At 38.5% G+C, this 21,965-nt stretch overlaps 1 pseudogene; it reads right to left on the bottom strand.

The window, feature by feature from the left end:
• Positions 1-15,254: 15,254 nt before the first annotated feature.
• On the bottom strand, positions 15,255-17,012 carry LOC121040080 (60 kDa heat shock protein, mitochondrial-like; annotated as a pseudogene).
• Positions 17,013-21,965: the final 4,953 nt, after the last annotated feature.

The following is a 21,965-nucleotide window of genomic DNA, read 5'->3' as shown; positions in this document are numbered from 1 at the left end:
CTTTCTCCAATTAGTGATAGCCCTTCTTCAGTGTAAGGTGGGATGGCATTTTATGGATTTAATTAGAGAGAGAGAACTTCAAACTTTGTGAGAGACACCTTTACAAAAATGTTTACCTATGTGTGAATGTTTGTATATGTTTCCTTTCTTGGCATTTAAATGAAAACTGGTAGATTCTATAGTGTTTAAAAATATCTGAGAGCTTTTTATTTATGTTCCGTAATTCCTCACACATCAACTGAATATATTCTTCCTCTCGGTAACATTTTACTACACATACAGTGATATAACATTAGTAGTGGTTGTTTAATGTGTTCAAGTCCAAAGTGAATTTATCATAAAAGTTAAAAATGGATAGGCTCTTGCTTACCTGGGATGTTTACATCACTCCTGGATAAATAATGCAATCTTATTAGCCTTGTTCAGAAACAAATCAATAAAAATTTCAGAAACCTTCTGGCTGAAGTAAGACCCTAGGCTTGCTTTTCTTTCAGTGAATCTGCTTTATCATGAAGTGGTTGCAACTGGCATTCTTTCAAGTACTTGAAATTGTGTAGTGGATAGAATTCATACTAGACCCTAAATACGAAAGCTCTGTTATGAGATAGGTTTGAGCTCATAAACAGCATTTGAAGTGTGGGAAGTTTAAAAAAAAAGTTGGAGGGTGAAAGGAAAAGGAAGAAAAAAGAAATAGCCTAGTATACTATAATTTTAGTTAGTGAAACAGAACTGAAATAAGATGGTTCGTGGGTTTGAATCCCGCATGGGGCTCTGTGCTGATAGCTCAGAGCCTGGAGACTGCTTTGGATTCTGTGTCTCCCTCTCTCTCTGCCCTCCCCTTCTCTCTCTCTCTCTCCTGTCTCAAAAATAAACATTAAATTTTTTTTAAAAACTATGGTGGTCTTAAGCTCACAAATAGGACTAGGAGAGATATCAGTTTCCTCATAACATTGATACTTATGTTTTCAAACCCTTTTGTACCTCTTTTGTACCTCGCTTTTATTCTAAACACTTGCTTTTCTACTCTAAAGATCCACGTAGTGTTCACTATGTATTTTTCCTGTTTAATACTTCTTGACCTACTCAAGCAACATAGTTTGAGGGCATATTTAGAAGGGTGAAGGGTCAATGCCAATAAACAACATAACAGAACAACAAATTAAAGGACTTGAAAATTTGGCATGGACATATACAAAAGAATTCCTTCTGTGAACTCGAAAGCTAGAGAATTTAGTGAATGAGCCAATGGATTCAGTAGTCTGTAAAGGGTTTTAAATATTTGAAGTTAGAATATAATGACATGTACAAGAAATTTTCAACAGCCATTATTCTCATTCCCTGACAGAATAATGAGCCAACAGCTTCAGAAGCATTACATCTTTATTGTGAATTATTACTTAGCTATTATATATATGAAATAATCATGCTGAGTTTGTTTTATTTATTCTCATTTGAATAAATGTGTTTTTATTCCAGTATTGTTCTAATTAGTGAAGACCTAGTTTTGTGCTCTTAGGTAAATTGCAAATGCTTCAGAAAAATGTTAATTTTTCAAAGGTGAATTGTAGGTGTTTTACAATTATTGTAACAGTGAAAAACCTTTTAATAAGTATGAACTATTTAGGCATATGCTTATGACTTTTATTAGAGGAATTACAACTGTACACATAAAATTTTGAAATGGTCTGTTTAATTTAATTAAAATCATTAATTACTACCAATTGATACAAGTGATCAAAGCAGATGAAATGCAACCAGTTGTAGCTTGTGACCCAATGAGATAATTGTGAGTCTATATGTTAATATTTTAAAATAATCATTTATGGAAATATTTAAATATTTTTTTCTTAATTGACTATGGTATATTCACATATGCCTATGTTTTGTGATGGTTTCCTTTAACCCAAATGTGATTGAAGAAAGATTGGCTTAAAGATTAGACATGTTAAATTGAGGGGCACATTCCATTAAGCGTCCAACTCTTTTTTTTTTATATATGAAATTTATTGACAAATTGGTTTCCATACAACACCCAGTGCTCATCCCAAAAGGTGCCCTCCTCAATACCCATCACCCACCCTCCCCTCCCTCCCACCCCCCCATCAACCCTCAGTTTGTTCTCAGTTTTTAATAGTCTCTTATGCTTTGGCTCTCTACCACTCTAACCTCTATTTTTTTTTTTCCTTCCCTTCCCCCATGGGTTTCTGTTAAGTTTCTTAGGATCCACATAAGAGTGAAACCATATGGTATCTGTCTTTCTCTGTATGGCTTATTTCACTTAGCATCACACTCTCCAGTTCCATCCACGTTGCTACAAAAGGCCATATTTCATTCTTTCTCATTGCCACGTAGTATTCCATTGTGTATATAAACCACAATTTCTTTATCCATTCATCAGTTGATGGACATTTAGGCTCTTTCCATAATTTGGCTATTGTTGAGAGTGCTGCTATAAACATTGGGGTACAAGTGCCCCTATGCATCAGTACCCCTGTATCCCTTGGATAAATTCCTAGCAGTGCTATTGCTGGGTCATAGGGTAGGTCTATTTTTAATTTTCTGAGGAACCTCCACACTGCTTTCCAGAGCGGCTGCACCAATTTACATTCCCACCAACAGTGCAAGAGGGTTCCCGTTTCTCCACATCCTCTCCAGCATCTATAGTCTCCTGATTTGTTCATTTTGGCCACTCTGACTGGCGTGAGGTGATACCTGAGTGTGGTTTTGATTTGTATTTCCCTGATAAGGAGCGACGCTGAACATCTTTTCATGTGCCTGTTGGCCATCCGGATGTCTTCTTTAGAGAAGTGTCTATTCATGTTTTCTGCCCATTTCTTCACTGGGTTATTTGTTTTTCGGGTGTGGAGTTTGGTGAGCTCTTTATAGATTTTGGACACTAGCCCTTTTTCCGATATGTCATTTGCAAATATCTATTCCCATTCTGTTGGTTGCCTTTTAGTTTTGTTGGTTGTTTCCTTTGCTGTGCAGAAGCTTTTTATCTTCATAAGGTCCCAGTAATTCACTTTTGCTTTTAATTCCCTTGCCTTTGGGGATGTGTCGAGTAAGAGATTGCTACAGCTGAGGTCAGAGAGGTCTTTTCCTGCTTTCTCCTCTAAGGTTTTGATGGTTTCCTGTCTCACATTCAGGTCCTTTATCCATTTTGAGTTTATTTTTGTGAATGGTGTGAAAGTGGTCTAGTTTCAACCTTCTGCATGTTGCTGTCCAGTTCTCCCAGCACCATTTGTTAAAGAGGCTGTCTTTTTTCCATTGGATGTTCTTTCCTGCTTTGTCAAAGATGAGTTGGCCATACGTTTGTGGGTCTAGTTCTGGGGTTTCTATTCTATTCCATTGGTCTATGTGTCTGTTTTTGTGCCAATACCATGCTGTCTTGATGATGACAGCTTTGTAGTAGAGGCTAAAGTCTGGGATTGTGATGCCTCCTGCTTTGGTCTTCTTCTTCAAAATTACTTTGGCTATTCGGGGCTTTTGTGGTTCCATATGAATTTTAGGATTGCTTGTTCTAGTTTCAAGAAGAATGCTGGTGCAATTTTGATTGGGATTGCATTGAATGTGTAGATAGCTTTGGGTAGTATTGACATTTTGACAATATTTATTTTTCCAATCCATGAGCAGGGAATGTCTTTCCATTTCTTTAAATCTTCTTCAATTACCTTCATAAGCTTTCTATAGTTTTCAGCATACAGATCCTTTACATCTTTGGTTAGATTTATTCCTAGGTATTTTATGCTTCTTGGTGCAATTGTGAATGGGATCAGTTTCTTTATTTGTCTTTCTGTTACTTCCTTGTTAGTGTATAAGAATGCAACTGATTTCTGTACATTGATTTTGTATCCTGCAACTTTGCTGAATTCATGGATCAGTTCTAGCAGACTTTTGGTGGAGTCTATCGGATTTTCCATGTATAATATCATGTCATCTGCAAAAAGCGAAAGCTTGACTTCATCTTTGCCAATTTTGATGCCTTTGATTTCCTGTTGTTGTCTGATTGCTGATGCTAGAACTTCCAGCACTATGTTAAACAACAGCGGTGAGAGTGGGCATCCCAGTTGTGTTCCTGATCTCAGGGAAAAAGCTGTCAGTTTTTCCCCATTGAGGATGATGTTAGCTGTGGGCTTTTCATAAATGGCTTTTATGATCTTTAAGTATGTTCCTTCTATCCCGACTTTCTCAAGGGTTTTTATTAAGAAAGGGTGCTGGATTTTGTCAAAGGCCTTTTCTGCATCGATTGACAGGATCATATGGTTCTTCTCTTTTTTTTTGTTAATGTGATGTATCACGTTGATTGATTTGCGAATGCTGAAACAGCCCTGCATCCCAGGAATGAATCCCACTTGATCATGGTGAATAATTCTTTTTATATGCCGTTGAATTCGATTTGCTAGTATCTTATTGAGAATTTTAGCATCCATATTCATCAGGGATATTGGCCTGTAGTTCTCTTTGTTTACTGGGTCTCTGTCTGGTTTAGGAATCAAAGTAATACTGGCTTCATAGAATGAGTCTGGAAGTTTCCTTCCCTTTCTATTTCTTGGAATAGCTTGAGAAGGATAGGTATTATCTCTGCTTTAAACGTCTAGTAGAACTCCCCTGGGAAGCCATCTGGTCCTGGACTCTTATTTGTTGGGAGATTTTTGATAACCGATTCAATTTCTTTGCTGGTTATGGGTCTGTTCAAGCTTTCTATTTCCTCCTGATTGAGTTTTGGAAGAGTGTGGGTGTTCAGGAATTTGTCCATTTCTTCCAGGTTGTCCAATTTGTTGGTATATAATTTTTCATAGTATTCCCTGATAATTGTTTGTATCTCTGAGGGATTGGTTGTAATAATTCCATTTTCATTCATGATTTTATCTATTTGGGTCATCTCCCGTTTCTTTTTGAGAAGCCTGGCTAGAGGTTTGTCAATTTTGTTTATTTTTTCAAAAAACCAACTCTTGGTTTCGTTGATCTGCTCTACAGTGTTTTTAGATTCTATATTGTTTATTTCTGCTCTGATCTTTATTATTTCTCTTCTTCTGCTGGGTTTAGGCTGCCTTTGCTGTTCTGCTTCTATTTCCTTTAGGTGTGCTGTTAGATTTTGTATTTGGGATTTTTCTTGTTTCTTGAGATAGGCCTGGATTGCAATGTGTTTTCCTCTCAGGACTGCCTTCGCTGCGTCCCAAAGCGTTTGGATTGTTGTATTTTCATTTTCGTTTGTTTCCATATATTTTTAATTTCTTCTCTAATTGCCTGGTTGACCCACTCATTCGTTAGTAGGGTGTTCTTTAACCTCCACGCTTTTGGAGGTTTTCCAGACTTTTTTCTGTGGTTGATTTCAAACTTCATAGCATTGTGGTCTGAAAGTATGCATGGTATGATTTCAATTCTTGTAAACTTATGAAGGGCTGTTTTGTTACCCAGTATATGATCTATCTTGGAGAATGTTCCATGTGCACTCGAGAAGAAAGTATATTCTGTTGCTTTGGGATGCAGAGTTCTAAATATATCTGTCAAGTCCATCTGGTCCAATGTCTCATTCAGGGCCCTTGTTTTTTTATTGACCGTGTGTCTAGATGATCTATCCATTTCTGCAAGTGGGGTGTTAAAGTCTCTTGCAATTACCACATTCTTATCAATAAGGTTGCTTATGTTTATGAGTAATTGTTTTATATATTTGGGGGCTCCAGTATTCGGCGCATAGACATTTATAATTGTTAGCTCTTCCTGATGGATAGACCCTGTAACTATAATATAATGTCCTTCTTCATCTCTTGTTACAGCCTTTAATTTAAAGTCTAGTTTGTCTGATATAAGTATGGCTACTCCAGCTTTCTTTTGGCTTCCAGTAGCATGATAAATAGTTCTCCATCCTCTCACTCTCAATCTAAAGGTGTCCTCAGGTCTAAAATGAGTCTCTTGTAGACAGCAAATTGATGGGTCTTGTTTTTTTTATCCATTCTGATACCCTATGTCTTTTGGTTGGTGATTTTAATCCATTTACATTCAATGTTATTATAGAAAGATACGGGTTTAGAGTCATTGTGATGTCTGTATGTTTTATGCTTGTAGTGATGTCTCTGGTCCTTTGTCTCACAGGGTCCCCCTTAGGATCTCTTGGAGAGCTGGTTTAGTGGTGACAAATTCCTTCAGTTTTTGTTTGTTTGGGAAGACCTTTATCTCTCCTTCTATTCTAAATGACAGACTTGCTGGATAAAGGATTCTCGGCTGCATATTTTTTCTGTCTAGCACACTGAAAATCTTGTGCCAATTCTTTCTGGCCTGCCAAGTTTCAAAAGAGAGATCAGTCACGAGTCTTATAGGTCTCCCTTTATATGTGAGGGCACGTTTACCCCTTGCTGCTTTCAGAATTTTCTCTTTATCCTTGTATTTTGCCAGTTTCACTATGATATGTCGTGCAGAAGATCGATTCAAGTTACATCTGAAGGGAGTTCTCTGTGCCTCTTGGATTTCAGTGCCTTTTTCCTTCCCCAGTTCAGGGAAGTTCTCAGCTATTATTTCTTCAAGTATCCCTTCAGCACCTTTCCCTCTCTCTTCCTCCTCTGGGATACCAATTATGCGTATATTATTTCTCTTTAGTGTATCACTTAGTTCTCTAATTTTCCCCTCATACTCCTGGATTTTTTTATCTCTCTTTTTCTCAGCTTCCTCTTTTTCCATAACTTTATCTTCTCGTTCACCTATTCTCTCCTCTGCCTCTTCAATCCAAGCCGTGGTGGTTTCCATTTTATTTTGCATCTCGTTTAAAGAGTTTTTCAGCTCCTCCTGATTGTTCCTTAGTCCCTTGATCTCTGTATCAAGAGATTCTCTGCTGTCCTCTATACTATTTTCAAGCCCAGCAATTAATTTTATGACTATTATTCTAAATTCACTTTCTGTTATATTATTTAAATCCTTTTTGATCAGTTCATTAGCTGCTGTTATTTCCTGGAGATTCTTGTGAGGGGAATTCTTCCGTTTGGTCATTTTGGATAGTCCCTGGAGTGGTGAGGACCTGCAGGGCACTTCCCTTGTGCTGTTGTGTATAACTGGAGTTGGAGGGCGGGGCCGCAGTCAGTCCTGATGTCTGCCCCCAGCCCACCGCTTGGGCCACAGCCAGACTGGTGTGTGCCTTCTCTTCCCCTCTCCTAGGGGCGGGATTCACTGTGGGGTGGCGTGGCCTGTCTGGGCTACTTGCACACTGCCAGGCTTGTGATGCTGGGGATCTGGGGTATTAGCTGGGGTGGGTAGGCAAGGTGCACGGGGGCAGGAGGGGCAGCCTTAGCTCGCTTCTCCTTAGGTGATCCACTTCAGGAGGGGCCCTGTGGCAGCGGGAGGGAGTCAGATCCGCTGCCGGAGGTTTGGCTCCACAGAAGCACAGAGTTGGGTGTTTGCACAGAGCGTGCAAGTTCCCTGGCAGGAACTGGTTCCCTTTGGGATTTTGGCTGGGGGATGGGCGGGGGAGATGGCGCTGGTGAGCGCCTTTGTTCCACACCAAACTGAGCTCTGTCATCCGGGGGCTCAGCAGCTCTCCCTCCCTTTGTCCTCCAGCCTTCCCGCTTTCTGAGCAGAGCTGTTAACTTATGACCTCCCAGATGCTAAGTCGCGCTTGCTGTAGGAACACAGTCCGTCAAGCCCCTCCGCTTTTGCCAGCCAGAGTCGGGGTCTCTGCTTGTCTGGCGAGCCGCCCCTCCACCCCGGCTCCCTCCCGCCAGTCCGTGGAGCCCGCACCGCCTCGCTGCCCTTCCTACCTTCTTCCGTTGGCCTCTCGTCTGTGCTTGGCTCCGGCGACTCAGTTCTGCTAATCCTCTGGCAGTTTTCTGGGTTATTTAGGCAGATGTAGGTGGAATCTAAATGATCAGCAGGACGCGCGGTGAGCCCAGCGTCCTCCTACGCCACCATCTTCTATTTTTTCCAAGCATCCAACTCTTAATCTCTGCTCAGGTCATGGTCTCACAGTTTTTAAGTTAGAACCCCACATTGAGCTCTGCCCTCAGGGTGCAAAGCCTGCTTGGGATTTGTCTCCGCTTCTCTCTGCCCCTCCCCAGTTTATTCTCTCTAAATAAGTAAATAAACAAATAAACTTAAAAAAAAAGAAATATGTTAAATTGATATCAAATAACATGTTAATAAATCTTAGTACTCATATCTTTCAAATTAATGCATTTATAATTCCTGAGTATCCTTTGTCATGCTGCCATTTAGTGTAATTGCAGAATTATTCTGTAATTTAGTATAATTACAGAAGCTTTTAAAAACTTCTGTAATCTGGTTTGATTCTTCAGTATATTTAAGAGATCATTACATAAGCTGAGAGAAATAATATCTCAGGAAGTAATTAGAAAAGTAGATAAACATACAAGAAAATTGCAGTCACTAGCTTACTTAGAACAAATACACATATGCATACACATAAAATTTATGGACTAGAATATATATATATATATATATATATATATATATATATATATATACATACAGATATATATGTCTATATTTATATCATGTGTCTCAATTTTGAATTGATATGAATGAATATATACACATTGAGTGACTTTTGAGATATTTGTAGAGACAGGTAATCACAACCATGACTGGAATACATAAGAGTTCTTTCACCGCAAAAAAAAATTATCTTTTCCTCAATTTCTCCCCGTATCTCTTTCCACCACTAATTATTTTCCTTCCTGATAGCTTTGACTTTCCCAGAATGTCGAATAAATGAAATCACACAGTGTGATACAGTATGTAACCTTTTGATTTTGGCTTCTTTCGGGAAGCATGATACATTTGAGACTTATCTACATTGCTGCTTGTAAGAGCATTTCCTTTTTATTACTGAGTGGCACACTATTGTATGAGAGCACACCCATAGGACATCTGTTTGTAGGTTTTGACAATTATAAATTAGATGGCTACAAACATTCACATGCAGGTTAGTTTGTCAACAGAAGTTTTTATTTCTCTGAGAAAAACACCTGGGAATGGAGTTGCTGGAGTATATTTTAAGAGTATATTTAGGTTTGTAAAAAATATGATTTCGCATTCCCTCCCACAATGAATGAGACTTACATTTGCTCAGATCCTCAATACTTACTATTGTTATTTAAAAAATTAGCCGCTCAAATAGTTATGCAGTGGTTATATTTTTGTCAAGTTTTTGTTTAAATTCTAGTTAGTTAACATATATGGTAAAATTGGTTTCAGATGTAGAATTTAGTGATTCATCACTTACATATAAATACCCAGTGTTCATCACAAGTGCCCCCTTGATAGCCATCCCCCATTAAGGTTATTGCCTTGAGTTTTTAATTTCTACTTTTCCATGTCTAATGATGTTAAGCATCTTTTATTGTGCATATTTGCCATCAGTATATCTTCAGTGGTAAATTATTATTCAAATATTCAAATTAATTCAAATATTTTACACATTTCCCTTCAACAGATATGGAGAAAATGTTTTCTTCAGTCTTTAGCTTCTCTATGTATTCTATTAACAATATCTTTCTCACAGCAAAAATTTTTAATTTTGAGGAAGCCCAATTACCAATTTTTTTAAAATCATGCTTTTGATGTTTTAACAAAGAGCAGTTGGGTTAATCTGAGGTCATGAGGATTTTCTCATAAGTTTTCTTGTAAAAATATAATTTTTACATCATTTTACATATTTACATCATTTTACATTTCCATTTAGATTTATTATTCATTTTGAATTAACTTTTGTATGAAATATAAGGTGAGAGATACCAGAATATGGCATCCCCAAATATGCCTCTTTGGCATATAAATTATTTTGAGCTAAAGGCCACTGAGAACCACCAGACATGAGTAAAGCCCTGGAAACAGTGTGCAAATTTTCCTTTTTAGAGAAATTTACATTTATGAAATAAATGTTCACTTATAGAGATTCCTATCAGGAAAACTAAACAACCCCTGTTTATCATTATTGTCCAGGTGACTGTCCCATAACTTGCCTTTTTTGTCCAGAAGCCCCAAATCTCAGTCTCAATCTCTCTCTCTCTCTCTCTCTCTCTCTTTTTTGTTTTTGTTTTAGCCTGAGATGATTTAAGCACCAAGATCTAACCAAATTTTGTTAATCATCTCTAGGTACTCCCACTTGTTGGTGCTATGTACATGTTATTAACCTTCTGTTTATTTCTCTGCCATTAATCTGTCTTCAGCCAGTCTCATGTAAAGGGCTCCAGCTGGGTAACCTAAGATGGGCAGAGGAAAAGATTTTTCTCCCCTACAAAGGCAGAGATCATCTTCAATTGTTTTTTGTATATTGATATTCAGTTGTTATGCCACAATTTGTTGCAGAGACTATCCTTTTTCCATTGAATTATCTTTGCACCTTTGTGAAAATCAATTGACTATGTTTCTACGTGTCTATTTCTGGACTCTATTCTATTTTGCATATCAGTATGTCTATCCTCTCACAAAGATTACACTAGTTTTGTTAGGTAGAAGCTAGACAAGAGCAGTGGAACAAGGCCCGAGTCAGTGTCCCAAGTCCATGAAGGAGAATTAGAGAGACAAGAGCTGGAGGCAATGCTGCTGCTGATAAATTAGCAACACATTGTAAGTCCCTGAGCCCAACATCCTGACCTTCTGGCGTCCGAGACCTTGGGCCTGACAGACCAAGAGCTTCAGATGCAGAACATGCTCTCTCCTCTTCCACCTCTGCCCCATGGGAACCCCTAGAGTCACTATAATACATTTGCATTGCGGGAGCAGCCCAACCAGATGGAGAAAGCTGCTTGACCCCCCTGCTACAAAGCTTGTAGCATCAAAAACTCCCCCTCCCCATCTGTATGACAACTTTCCCAAAGGATTAGAGACCACCCCACTGTATGTCTTAGCCCAGAGAGACCCAATAATATCCAATTCCAAAACGACCTAGGAGCCTGTTCTATATCGCAGAACCTGCCGGCTCTCTGGCCTTGAAAGTGTACTTTCTCTTTAATAAGCTGCTTTGTGCTTGCTACTTCCTCTGGCTCTCTTTATTCTGAGAGTGGATCTCACCTAAATCTTCTCCGTGGGGAATCCAAGGACCTCTATTCATACAATGCAGACTCTCTCTCACCCTTAACAGTTTGATTACTGTAGATAAATATAGTTTAGTTAAAATCAGATATAGAGATTTCCAACTTTATTCTTTTTCAAAATCATTTTAGCTATAACAGTAACTTTGTGTTCCATAAACAACTTAGATCCAGATAGTAGATATCTACACAAAGTCCTGTTGGGATTTCATTGGGATTTCTTTAATCTATGGAACAATTTGAGAGAATTAATATCATAATTACATCCAGGTTTCAAGTCCAAGAGCATGATATGTCTCTCCATTTACTTACATATTTTATTTCTTTTATCAGCTTTGTATAATTTTCAATGTACTAATCCTACACATGTTAGAATTTTGACCAAAGTATCTAACTTTTGGAGCAATTTAAAGGTAACCTTTATTTAAACTTTCAATTCGTCTTTGCTAATAAATACAACAAATATAATCAACATATAGACTTTGTATTCTGTTAATACAGAATTTATTAAGAGAATGTTATAAATGTCTGTTGGACGATGTTTTTTATTCCTAGGAACTTTGGGGTACATTTCTTAGTATTTTCTGTGTAAACAAGCATGTCTTTTGTGAATATAACAGTCTTAATTTTTCCTTTTAAATCTAAATGCATTTTAATTACTTAATTTATTTTGCTTATAGTATTGGCTAGGACTTCTAGTGAAATCTTAAATAAGAAGAGTGACACTAGGTGTCCATGACCTGTTTCAAATTACAAGGAAGAAGCTATTTAGTCTTTTTTTAAGTGTGAAGTTAGGTGTAAGTTTTGTTGATGTTATTTGTCAGGTTAAGGATGTTTTCTTCCATTCTGAAATTTCTGAGAGATTTTTATCATTAATGCATATTGAATTATCTTAAATGCCTTTTAAGCATATGTTGATATCATTTGGTTTTGCTTCTTTATTCTATAAATATGAAAGATTCTATTGACTCATTTTTATAAATAGCTTTATTTAGGTATAATTTAACTACCATAACACTCATCTATTTAAGTATACATTTTAGTTATTTCAGAAAATGTATATAGGTGTGCAACCATCATGAAAATTTGGTTTCAGAATATTATCACCACCCCAAAGTGTTCCCTTTATGTTCATTCACAATTATTTCCTTCTTCCATTTTTAGCAAGTGGGGCAGGGGTAGAGAGAGAGAGAGAGGGAGAGGGAGGGAGAGAGAGACTATCTCAAGCAGGCTCTGCACTGTCAGCACAGAGCCTGATGGGAGCTGGAGCTTGATCCCACAAATTTTGAGGTCATGACCTGAGCCAAAATCAAGAGTCACCCACTCAATCAACTGAGCCACCCAGGTGTCCCAGATTAAAATTTTTAAGTTGAAAAGCTTCAGAAGTTTTAAAGGCATCCATATAAAGAATATATTTGTGATTTCAGGGAAGGGGGATTTTTAAAACAAGAAGATAAAAAGCATAAGCCATCATGGAAAAGCTGATAAAGTTGATTTACTTATTATTAAAACCTTCTTTGTATCAAAATATGATAAAGAAAATATTTTTAATGCATACAAGCAATTAATATTCAAACTTTATGAAGATATTCAATAAATCATTTAAAATAAAATAAAAATTAATAAACAAATAATTATATAAAATTACCTTCAATTATACTAGTAATCACCAAAGTTCAAAATTATGATTTATCATTCTATTATTGTGACCAAAATTAAACACGCACTAACAACAAACAAACAAAACAAACAAAAGACTTAACACTATCAAGACTGGCAAGAATACACAATATCAGAATCCCTTATCCACTAATCCTAGAAATGCAAATTAAATTGTTACAACTACTTTGAATAACTATTTGGCAAAATAGTTACTTAATAAAACTGAATAGACTTAAACCCTCAAAGTTCCACTACCAAGGGCTTACAATATTACAGTTTTTACCTGAGTGTAGGAAAACATTACAATTCTATCAGAATGGGATTAAAACAAAATGGAAGTAGAGTGAATGGTGATATTGAGTAAGAACAAATCTTTTATTTGTAAAAAGAGAGATGTATTCAACATTTTTTTTTTTTTTTTTTTGAGAGAGAGTGTGTGAGGGACAGGGGTAGGCGGAGAGAGAGAGAGAATCTTAAGCAGGCTCCATGCATGGAGCAGAACACGGGGCTCAATCTTATGACTGTGAGATCATGACCTAAGTTGAAATTAAGAGTGGGACACTTAACTGACTGAGCTATCCAGGCACCCCTCAGAATATTTTTCAGACTAGAGAAATACCTTCAGATTTATATGCTGAGTGCAATGATCCAGTTGACATGTATGAGATTCAAATGCTGGTAAGAAAGTAGATATGGTGGTGAATGTCAATAGAAATTCTATGGAAATCCAGTGTTTTAGATCATAGAATATCCTTATGGGAATAAAATAACCTCTCCTCCTGACTTCCTATCTCTATCTCCACAACACTTTACACTTTGCAAAAGATGTGCCTCCTCAAGCAATGGTTCTATAATAAGTTAATAATGACAATAACATTGACCAACAGTGTTCAAGCCTTTATTATTTGGCAAGGCCTGTGCCCTGTAAGACATGTTGAGTGGCTAAATGATTTGCCCTAGATCATTCAGCTTAGGAACACAAGTGTAGAATTTAAAGCAGCATCTATTAACTACAACGTTCAACTTAAACCACTGTCATACTGCCCATCTGACAATCTATACACCCGATCTTCAACATGCAACTACTGCTCAAGTATTCTCCATATCTTCATATAAGCTTTGTAATGTGGAATTTCCAATCATATCAACTCTTTGAGATAGCAACCCTCAAGATTCACATTTTCTATTAGATTGCAATAGGCTGTTTGACAATAAAGCAAAGAGAAGGAATCTGAGCTGAGATAGTTTTGTTTCTTTTATGTTTCTAGATCCATCCTTGTCCAGACTATACTTAGTCTGATTTTTTTTTTATCTTTGCAGTTATATGAGCCAAGAGTATTTTTTTTCCTTAAAATAATTTGAGTTGGACTTCTTACACTTTCACCAAAAGGGACCAGTGTAATCCAATTCCCTTTCTTATATTCTCACTACAGTTTCTTCAGATATGACATTTAGGAAACTAGTATTGAACATTTTTGCATGCTTTTTCTATTTTTTTAAACTGGAAGGTAAGGATTATGTCTTTTTCAGTTCTGGAGCATTGCTTTCCTTGATAATATGCTTTCTAAATACTTATTTTAGAAAAATTATTAATATACTAAAAATGAATAAAAATTGTGGCAGGAATTCTGGTGCTTCAATAATTGAGTTCTTCTAAGACTGATATACTATGTTTTAATTTTTCCACTGGCATAATAGAGATTAAATAGCCCTAAAGTGTTAATTAGAGTCTAATATTTTTAGCATATGCAGATTAATTATATTGAGGGTTGTACATATATGGCTTCTCCATTTCTGCATGAAAATTTATTTCTGTCTAAATATGGGGTAAAGGTTTTCATTTTTTACATTAGTAATCAGAGTGACATATTAATTGCTAAAATCAATTACCATTCACAGAAATAATTTCCCAGATTTTTAACCTACCAAAATATATTGTATTTACATGTTATACACAATTTTAGGCAACAAGAATACCCATTCCATTTACTAATAATATTCACATTTATTGAGGAAATATTTATGGTTATGCCAAAATAAAATATGATTTTCTTCACAAATCAAGTTAAATTTTTTTTAACTGGAAACAAATTTTTATTACCCAAGTATTGTCACATAATTGAATATTTCTCTACCTTGCACACAACTGTTATTCTCCACAGAAAGGCTGTTTCTTAACTTCTCATGTGATGGCAAGTGTTAAAATCCTGATTTTAACAGAAGATTTAAGTGTAGTAAAAATGCCTCAGCAATTTCAGTTGAAAGGGGTACATTGGAACATGGCTTTTGCACTCAGTTATTAGGAATGTATAAATGTCTTTTTATTAAAAATGCAAAATAAATTATTTTTCAGCATGGAAGATGACAGCAGTAAACCATTATTGACTGTCAACTGAAATCAGTAACTCATGGCTATAGAGATTTTCTTCAACATCAGCCAGCCTTTTCTTCAGTCATTTTCTTCAATTGACTTCCCTGAAGTTATTGGTGAGGGGCACTGCCTTGAGCTTTCTCTTTTAGTTCACTAATAGCAGCAATGAACTACTCCAGGAATTAGAACATGCCACCTGCTGTTCCACCCATTCCACCTACTCCAGGATCCTTCCCTTTGAGAATTTCTGTGACGACAATTTCTGCTATAGTTAACAGAGTGGCACTCCAGCAGCATCCACTAAAACAGTTTTTTCAACCACAGTTGGATCCATGATTCATTTTTCCATCATATTCACATCATCTCCAAACATGGTGTCATAACTAACTTCTGAAGAACGTTGAATAATTTTCTCAGTTATCAATGATCCTTCAACACCTATCTTCTTAGCAATGGTCATTGCAGGGATTTTGAGTGTTATTTTAGTAATTTCTATATTGATTTTTGATCTTCATTAGCTGGAGTTATTGACAGCCTCGGACTGGAGTGTACCAGAGGCTGGAATGTACCAGAGCGGAGAACAAAACCCTCCTAGAACTATGCCTTCTTCAGCAACAGCTCATAGCATTAAGGACATCTGTAACTTTCTTTTCATTCATTTCAACACCATCTGTCCCACCAACTTTCAGCACAGACACTCCATCTGAGAATTTTGCCAGATGGTCATTTCGTTTTTCCTTTTCATATATACTAGTTGTGATATCTAACTGCTTAATGATTTATTGAATACAGCTTTCAATTTGAGCCTTCCCACCTTTTCCTTTCACGAGCGTAGCATCATCTTTGATCACAATGACTTCTCCAACTTTTCCTCAGTCCTGAGGCTTAATATCTTTAAGATTTAGTCAATCCTTCTCCAAACATAGTACTACCAGTAGCAGTAGCCATGTCTTTAATCTGGTTCTACTGTCACCCAAACCAAGAGCTTTGACCATTACACTCTGGAGACCAACTTTTAGCCTATTCAGAACTGATGTACTTAGACCTTCTCTATCAATATCTTTAGTGATTATGACCAAGGGCTTCTGGTGAGCATTGGCCATTTCAGACGCAGATACAATTTACTGGATTCTAGAAATGTTCTATTCACTCAACAGAACATAGGCATCTTGGAATTCACATTTCTGATCTTTTGATGTATTCATAAAGTATGGAGAAATATAACCTCATGCCTTCAATAATCCCTACTCCACCATTTAGTACTTTCTCATCCTTTAATCTGGTAACACCCTTTCTTCTTTCTTCTAGCCTTCTTCATGCATCAGAAATGATGTTATCAATTTCTTTGTCTCCGTTTTCAGGAATCATTGGAACCTGAGCAATTTCTTCCGGGGTCATCACAAGTTTAGACTGCTTCTTAAATTCAGCAATTACCACATCAAGAGATAACGTCACACCTCTCTTTATTTACCCTAGATCGGCATCTTTGCTAACCTTCCAGAAGCTTTCCTTGGCAACCCAGCGTGTCAGTAGACCAGCTGTAGTCATGCCAGCCCCAGCCTCTTCATTTGCATTACTGGCAACATCTCAAACAAGTTTAGCACCAATATTTTTTAATTTAGCCTTTAAGTCAATGGATTTTGCGATGGTCACACCATCTTTTGCTGTTTGGGGACTTCCCCAGCTCTCTTCAATAATAGCTCATTATTTTACCTTTGGCTCACAGAAACAGCTGTAGCATGGGATAAAAGGTATACACTTTGAAGCATTATGAGTCGGGAATCTGCACCAAATTTTACATCTTTAGAATAAGCTGGAGTGAGATAAGGAGCTAGTGCCCTGGACTCTTGCCTTATCTGGCAAAGGTCTGCAGGTAATCAAAGTATTTCCGTGGTGTGCAGGCTGAGCTCAGGCCCTTTGTGGAGAGGGAAAAACTGCATTTTTTGCTTTGTTATTCATTTAATCCTGAGCTATCCTGATTTAAATTTGAACACACTTAAAGAGAAGGCTGAGATGAGTAAAATTCATCTCCTATTTATATTATAAACATTATTTCATGCCCTTAGAGTAGATCCATTTGAACACAATTTTCTATTGAGTAAAATAGGGTCAACGTTTACAGTTGCAAATTAAGAACTGATGAAGCCTATAGATAAAATGTGCAAGTTATACTTTAGGCATTATTCCTGACTTATCAAGATGTCAGTAATTTATCTATCCTCACTTTTCTGAGAACTGAATTGAAACTGACTTAATTTAAAAAATAGAGCAAAAAGCCTTCTGTGCACTCAACACTTGAGATATAAACTCACCCAAATAATATTCATTAAATTCACTAATCAGGAGATACTCTGACCTTAACTCAGACTACTGCTTTTTAGTGTATGAACAGTGTCCTTGTTCAAAAACCTTAAGAAACCCTCTGTATTTTATTTCAAACAATATATTGTTATTAATAATTAATTTTGCTTTAATAAGTTTTTCCCATGGCAGAAAAGCATGCAATGCTTAACAATTTTAAGATGGCTTTATCTACCTTGTGTTATAGTAAAAGCTAGTTTCCTAATTAACTATTGTGTAAATGTTTCATATTTTTCTAATACCTATCTAACCAATGACGTTAAAACTTGTTTCCTAAAGTCCAAAGTGTCAATGTTTAATAAATGTGTTAATAAAGGTATGTATATGTACATGTAGGTGTAAATTATATATACACACACACACACACACACACACACACACACATATTTTAAACATCAAAGAGATTTTTCCATAATTTAAATTTTCTTTTTCCCAACTCAAATGTAAGCATAAGAGAAAGATAGGAGTTGTGGTTTTTTGTTTGTTTTGTTTTTTTGTTTTTTTTCACTGCTGCCTCCCCAGTGCTTATAGCCATAACTTCTACACAAAAGTTTGGTCAGAATCTATGTTACAGTGTATGAATAAAATGTTACCCACTAAAGATCATGCAATCTCTGCCAATGTAAGCGAGCAAACAAAAAAATACTTGGCTGAGAAATGTTCATTGCTCATTTATAGCCTTTTACTCTATGAAGTTGGTTTTTGCTGTGGAATGTCAGCAGGGGGGGTAAAAATCCATGCTTATCTCTTCATTCAGCTCTGGGCTAGAGGAACCCTCAGCTTTCGTAGCAATTAGCCAACAACAGGGGCAATTTGTCCAGATGCTACATGAGACCGCTGGGGAGCTGGCAGATGTGGAGAGTGAGGTAGGTCCATAGATAAGGAGGCCCTGCAGATGAACTACCTCTAGGTGAAGCCACAGAAGGAAGCTATAAGGAGGTTGAAGGCCTTGGGCTTCTCAGGGAATCTTGTAATCCTGGTCTCTTTCTCTTGGGGAGGTGAGGGAGGGGAGGACTTGGCTGCCAATTTCCTCCTGAGTCAGAACTTTGATGAGGAGTGATGCTGGGAAGCCAGACTGCCCACAGATCAAGTGGATCTCCAACTCCACCAAAAAGTTGTGTGTGTGTGTGTGTGTGTGTGTGTGTGTTTATTTAAGAAGTGAAAGGAAATAAACTTTAAAACAAAGTTAAAAGTTAAAGTGGCCCCCATTCCCACCTTGGCCTGAGAAGATCCAGGCCAGACAGCTGTCCCCCATCTCTTGCCCCAGCCCAGCCACCTCAAGAAGCTGGCAGAACCAAAGGCGACAGATAGGCTCCTCTTGTCCTGTGTCCCTCCTCCCTGCAGCCAGATGGAGAAATGGGTGTTTGCTCCCTCTGCCCCCAAAGAGCAGCTGACACTTCCCTGCCCCTCTTTCAGGGTGAAGGAAAGCTGGAGAGGCCTAGACTTTGATCTTCCATTACAGTGAACCAAATCTTTTCTTCTGGGGTGAGCATTTGGAGGCCCAAGGTCCCCACCACAGTCAGGCCTTGACCTCCAGCTTGCAGCTGGAGAAGGAGGTCTGGTTTGTCCTGCCTGAGGAAGGGATAAGATCAGAGCCACTCTGGATGTTGAGGGTTGAGGCCACCTTCTACCCCAGACTAGAACTGTCTCTAAGGTTTTGAAGTGACTAAAACTTGACAAGCCAGAAAAAAAAAGAAAGAAAGAAAGAAAGAAAGAAAGAAAGAAAAAAAAAGAAAGAAAAGGGAAGGAAGGAAAGAAAAAGAAAGAGAAAGAAAGAAAGAAAGAAAGAAAGAAAGAAAGAAAGGAAGAAAGAAAGAAAAAGTGAAGGAGTCACCGCCCCCAGGTAAGATGCTGATGAGCTGATCCAGAAAGAGAGAATAATGCCCTGCAGCTGCTCTTCAAGGAAAAGGTTCCCATAACAGGCAATGGTGGTCTCGTGGGTCAAATTTTGGACACTTTACAGCTGCTGTGGAGAACAAATGGCCCCGAAGACGTTCAGTTGGGAGGATACTAGTATTGCTACAGCTTTCGACCTCGGCAGGTGTCAAGTTGTCTCCCCAGGGCTGCACCCTGAAGCCCCTGCCCTCTTCCAATCCCCCTCTCAGCTCTGAGAGGACCGCAGCTTTGCCCTCCGGGCATGCGCAGTTCACCTCCTGGTTTGGCGTCAGGTGCTGCCTTTCCTGAAGGGGGCGTGGGCCTTGCTGGGCCTCTGGGGCGAGGAGCTGCTGCACTGTGAGTGTGATTGTGGGATTCTGTGTGGAGAGGTTGGGGGGGGGGGGGGGGTTGGGGGTGGGGGGGTTTGGGGTTGGGGGGGAGGGGGGGGGGAGCCGGGCTCCTTGACACCCCCCCCCGCCCGGGTTAGGTGTCGGGAGGATTGGTGTTTGCGGGATAGGTCGCGTGAGCCAGACTCCTTACAAATGAGCCTGGAAGGTAGGGACTCTGGAGCTAGGGGGCAAGCTGGCATTTATGGGCCCAGGATTCTCCTCCGGATCCTGTAGAAATCCCGGCGTCCCCGGAGCTTCCTCTGGGAAGAGTGTTCAGGCTGTAGAGACTGGGGCCGGATTTTGCCGTTTTACGAGCTGCCTGCGAGGCTCAGTGGGTCCCATCCTAGGCTTTCTGTGTGGGTCCATAGTGCTTGGCCTCAACCTGCCGCTCACACCGCTCACCCTGCGGGCTCCGACTGCGCCCTGTTTGCCTGCCTGGAAACTCCATCCACTGGCACCAGGCCTGGCCTTTGGCCCAGAGGATTAATTCAAACTACAGAAAATGGCATTCGAAACTTAAAAAATAAATAAATTAATTAATTCTCATCTCTGGAAACAAATGAGTTAGAATTAAAAAGCCTTTTATTTTTTTTTAATTTTTTTTTAATTTTTTTTCAACGTTTTTTATTTATTTTTGGGACAGAGAGAGACAGAGCATGAACGGGGGAGGGGCAGAGAGAGAGGGAGACACAGAATCGGAAACAGGCTCCAGGCTCTGAGCCATCAGCCCAGAGCCTGACGCGGGGCTCAAACTCACGGACTGCGAGATCATGACCTGGCTGAAGTCGGACGCTTAACCGACTGCGCCACCCAGGCGCCCCTAAAAAGCCTTTTAGATGTTCATAGTTCAAAGGTTCATTCTGACTCTTAATTAAAAGGCGGATGGAGCTTGAAGAAAGAAAACAGGAAGGTTAGTGAAGGAAAGCAAAGGAGCGGGACTGCTAGGGGGAGAAAAAAGGTTTCTTTTGCTTTGATCAATAACCTGTGGTCTGGATCCAGTTTTATGGTATGGCACTAGGTAGGGAAGAAATTATTGCAGTTTTCATCATCAAAACATAGATGTGCTATGGCACACGGGAGGTTTGGTTATGCAGCCATCACTGGGTTTTCCAAACAAATCTACAAATTTGGAAACACCGGCCGGTTCTCCCACTGCATTGACTAATTAAACAGCCACTCCCAGAGACATACTTTCAAACTTTTGAAAAGAAATTGCTCTTGTAGATTTTGGATACCATTGTGTCCTAGGAACCCCAGGAAACAAGAATAGAATCCAAATGACACTACATGGGATATAATAACTCAGGAGCGTACATGCAGCAAATCATTTTCACCAAGTTAAGGAGATTGATTTTTATTACTTTACAAGGTGGGGGTGGGGTGGTCAGAGGGAGTAGGTAACTCATTAGAACCTGTAGCACATAGCTGTTACCTGGAATGGGTCTTGAGTCATTTCTTCTTCTTTTTTTTTTTTTTTTTTTTTTTTTTTTTTTTGTAAAATGAAATAGTGACCACAGGGTGCTGGGATACTCTGGGCTGTCTAGGCCACAGGTATTTACATTACACATGTCTCCTGATATAATAAAAATACCTTATTTTATCTCCCACCATCCCTTTAACATCTGTGTGGTGTGAGTCACTTGATGTTGCCCATGTGACAATTCAAGCAAGTGTGTGACTTTGATGGGTATAAAAATGTGTCATTCGTATCTCTTACTGTGGCAAACAGCTTTGTTTTCTGATGGTCGCCAGCTGTAGCCCTTTTGAATCCACCACTGATTTCCATAGGCTGCTCATAGCCAATGGCTGCATCCAACAGATATCCTATCTTTACGCAAGGTATAGGACTCCCCTAATAGGCAACTTTGACTCTAAGATGGTTCATCTGTCTGGAAAAAACTTTCTTAGAGATGTTCTGCAGGCTGAGACACTTTCCACCCTGGCTCCTTCAGGGAGACAGGCATAACACCTTGCTTTCAAGTCTGAAGGCTCTCCCGGCCCTCTCTGGCCCCAACTCTTTTTCTTCATAGAAATTTGTCCAAATATGTATGTACAAGCTTAGTGTCTACTTCCTTGAGTCCCCAAACAATGTCTTTCCTAAAAATCACAAACATAATCTCAATTAAGAAATTGGAATTTTGAGTACAAATTATTAGTCCAAACTCTGGACTCGTTTTATTAAAAAATTTTTTTTGCAATGTTTATTTATTTTTGAGAGACAGAGAGACAGAATGTGAGTGGGGGAGGGGAGAGAGAGAGAGGGAGACA

This window comes from Herpailurus yagouaroundi, unplaced genomic scaffold, assembly GCF_014898765.1.
Source record: "Herpailurus yagouaroundi ecotype Mexico unplaced genomic scaffold, PumYag 182, whole genome shotgun sequence".
Lineage (NCBI taxonomy): Eukaryota > Metazoa > Chordata > Mammalia > Carnivora > Felidae > Herpailurus > Herpailurus yagouaroundi.
Note: the sequence above shows the minus strand (reverse complement) of the source record. Positions and strands in the feature narration are given on the sequence as shown.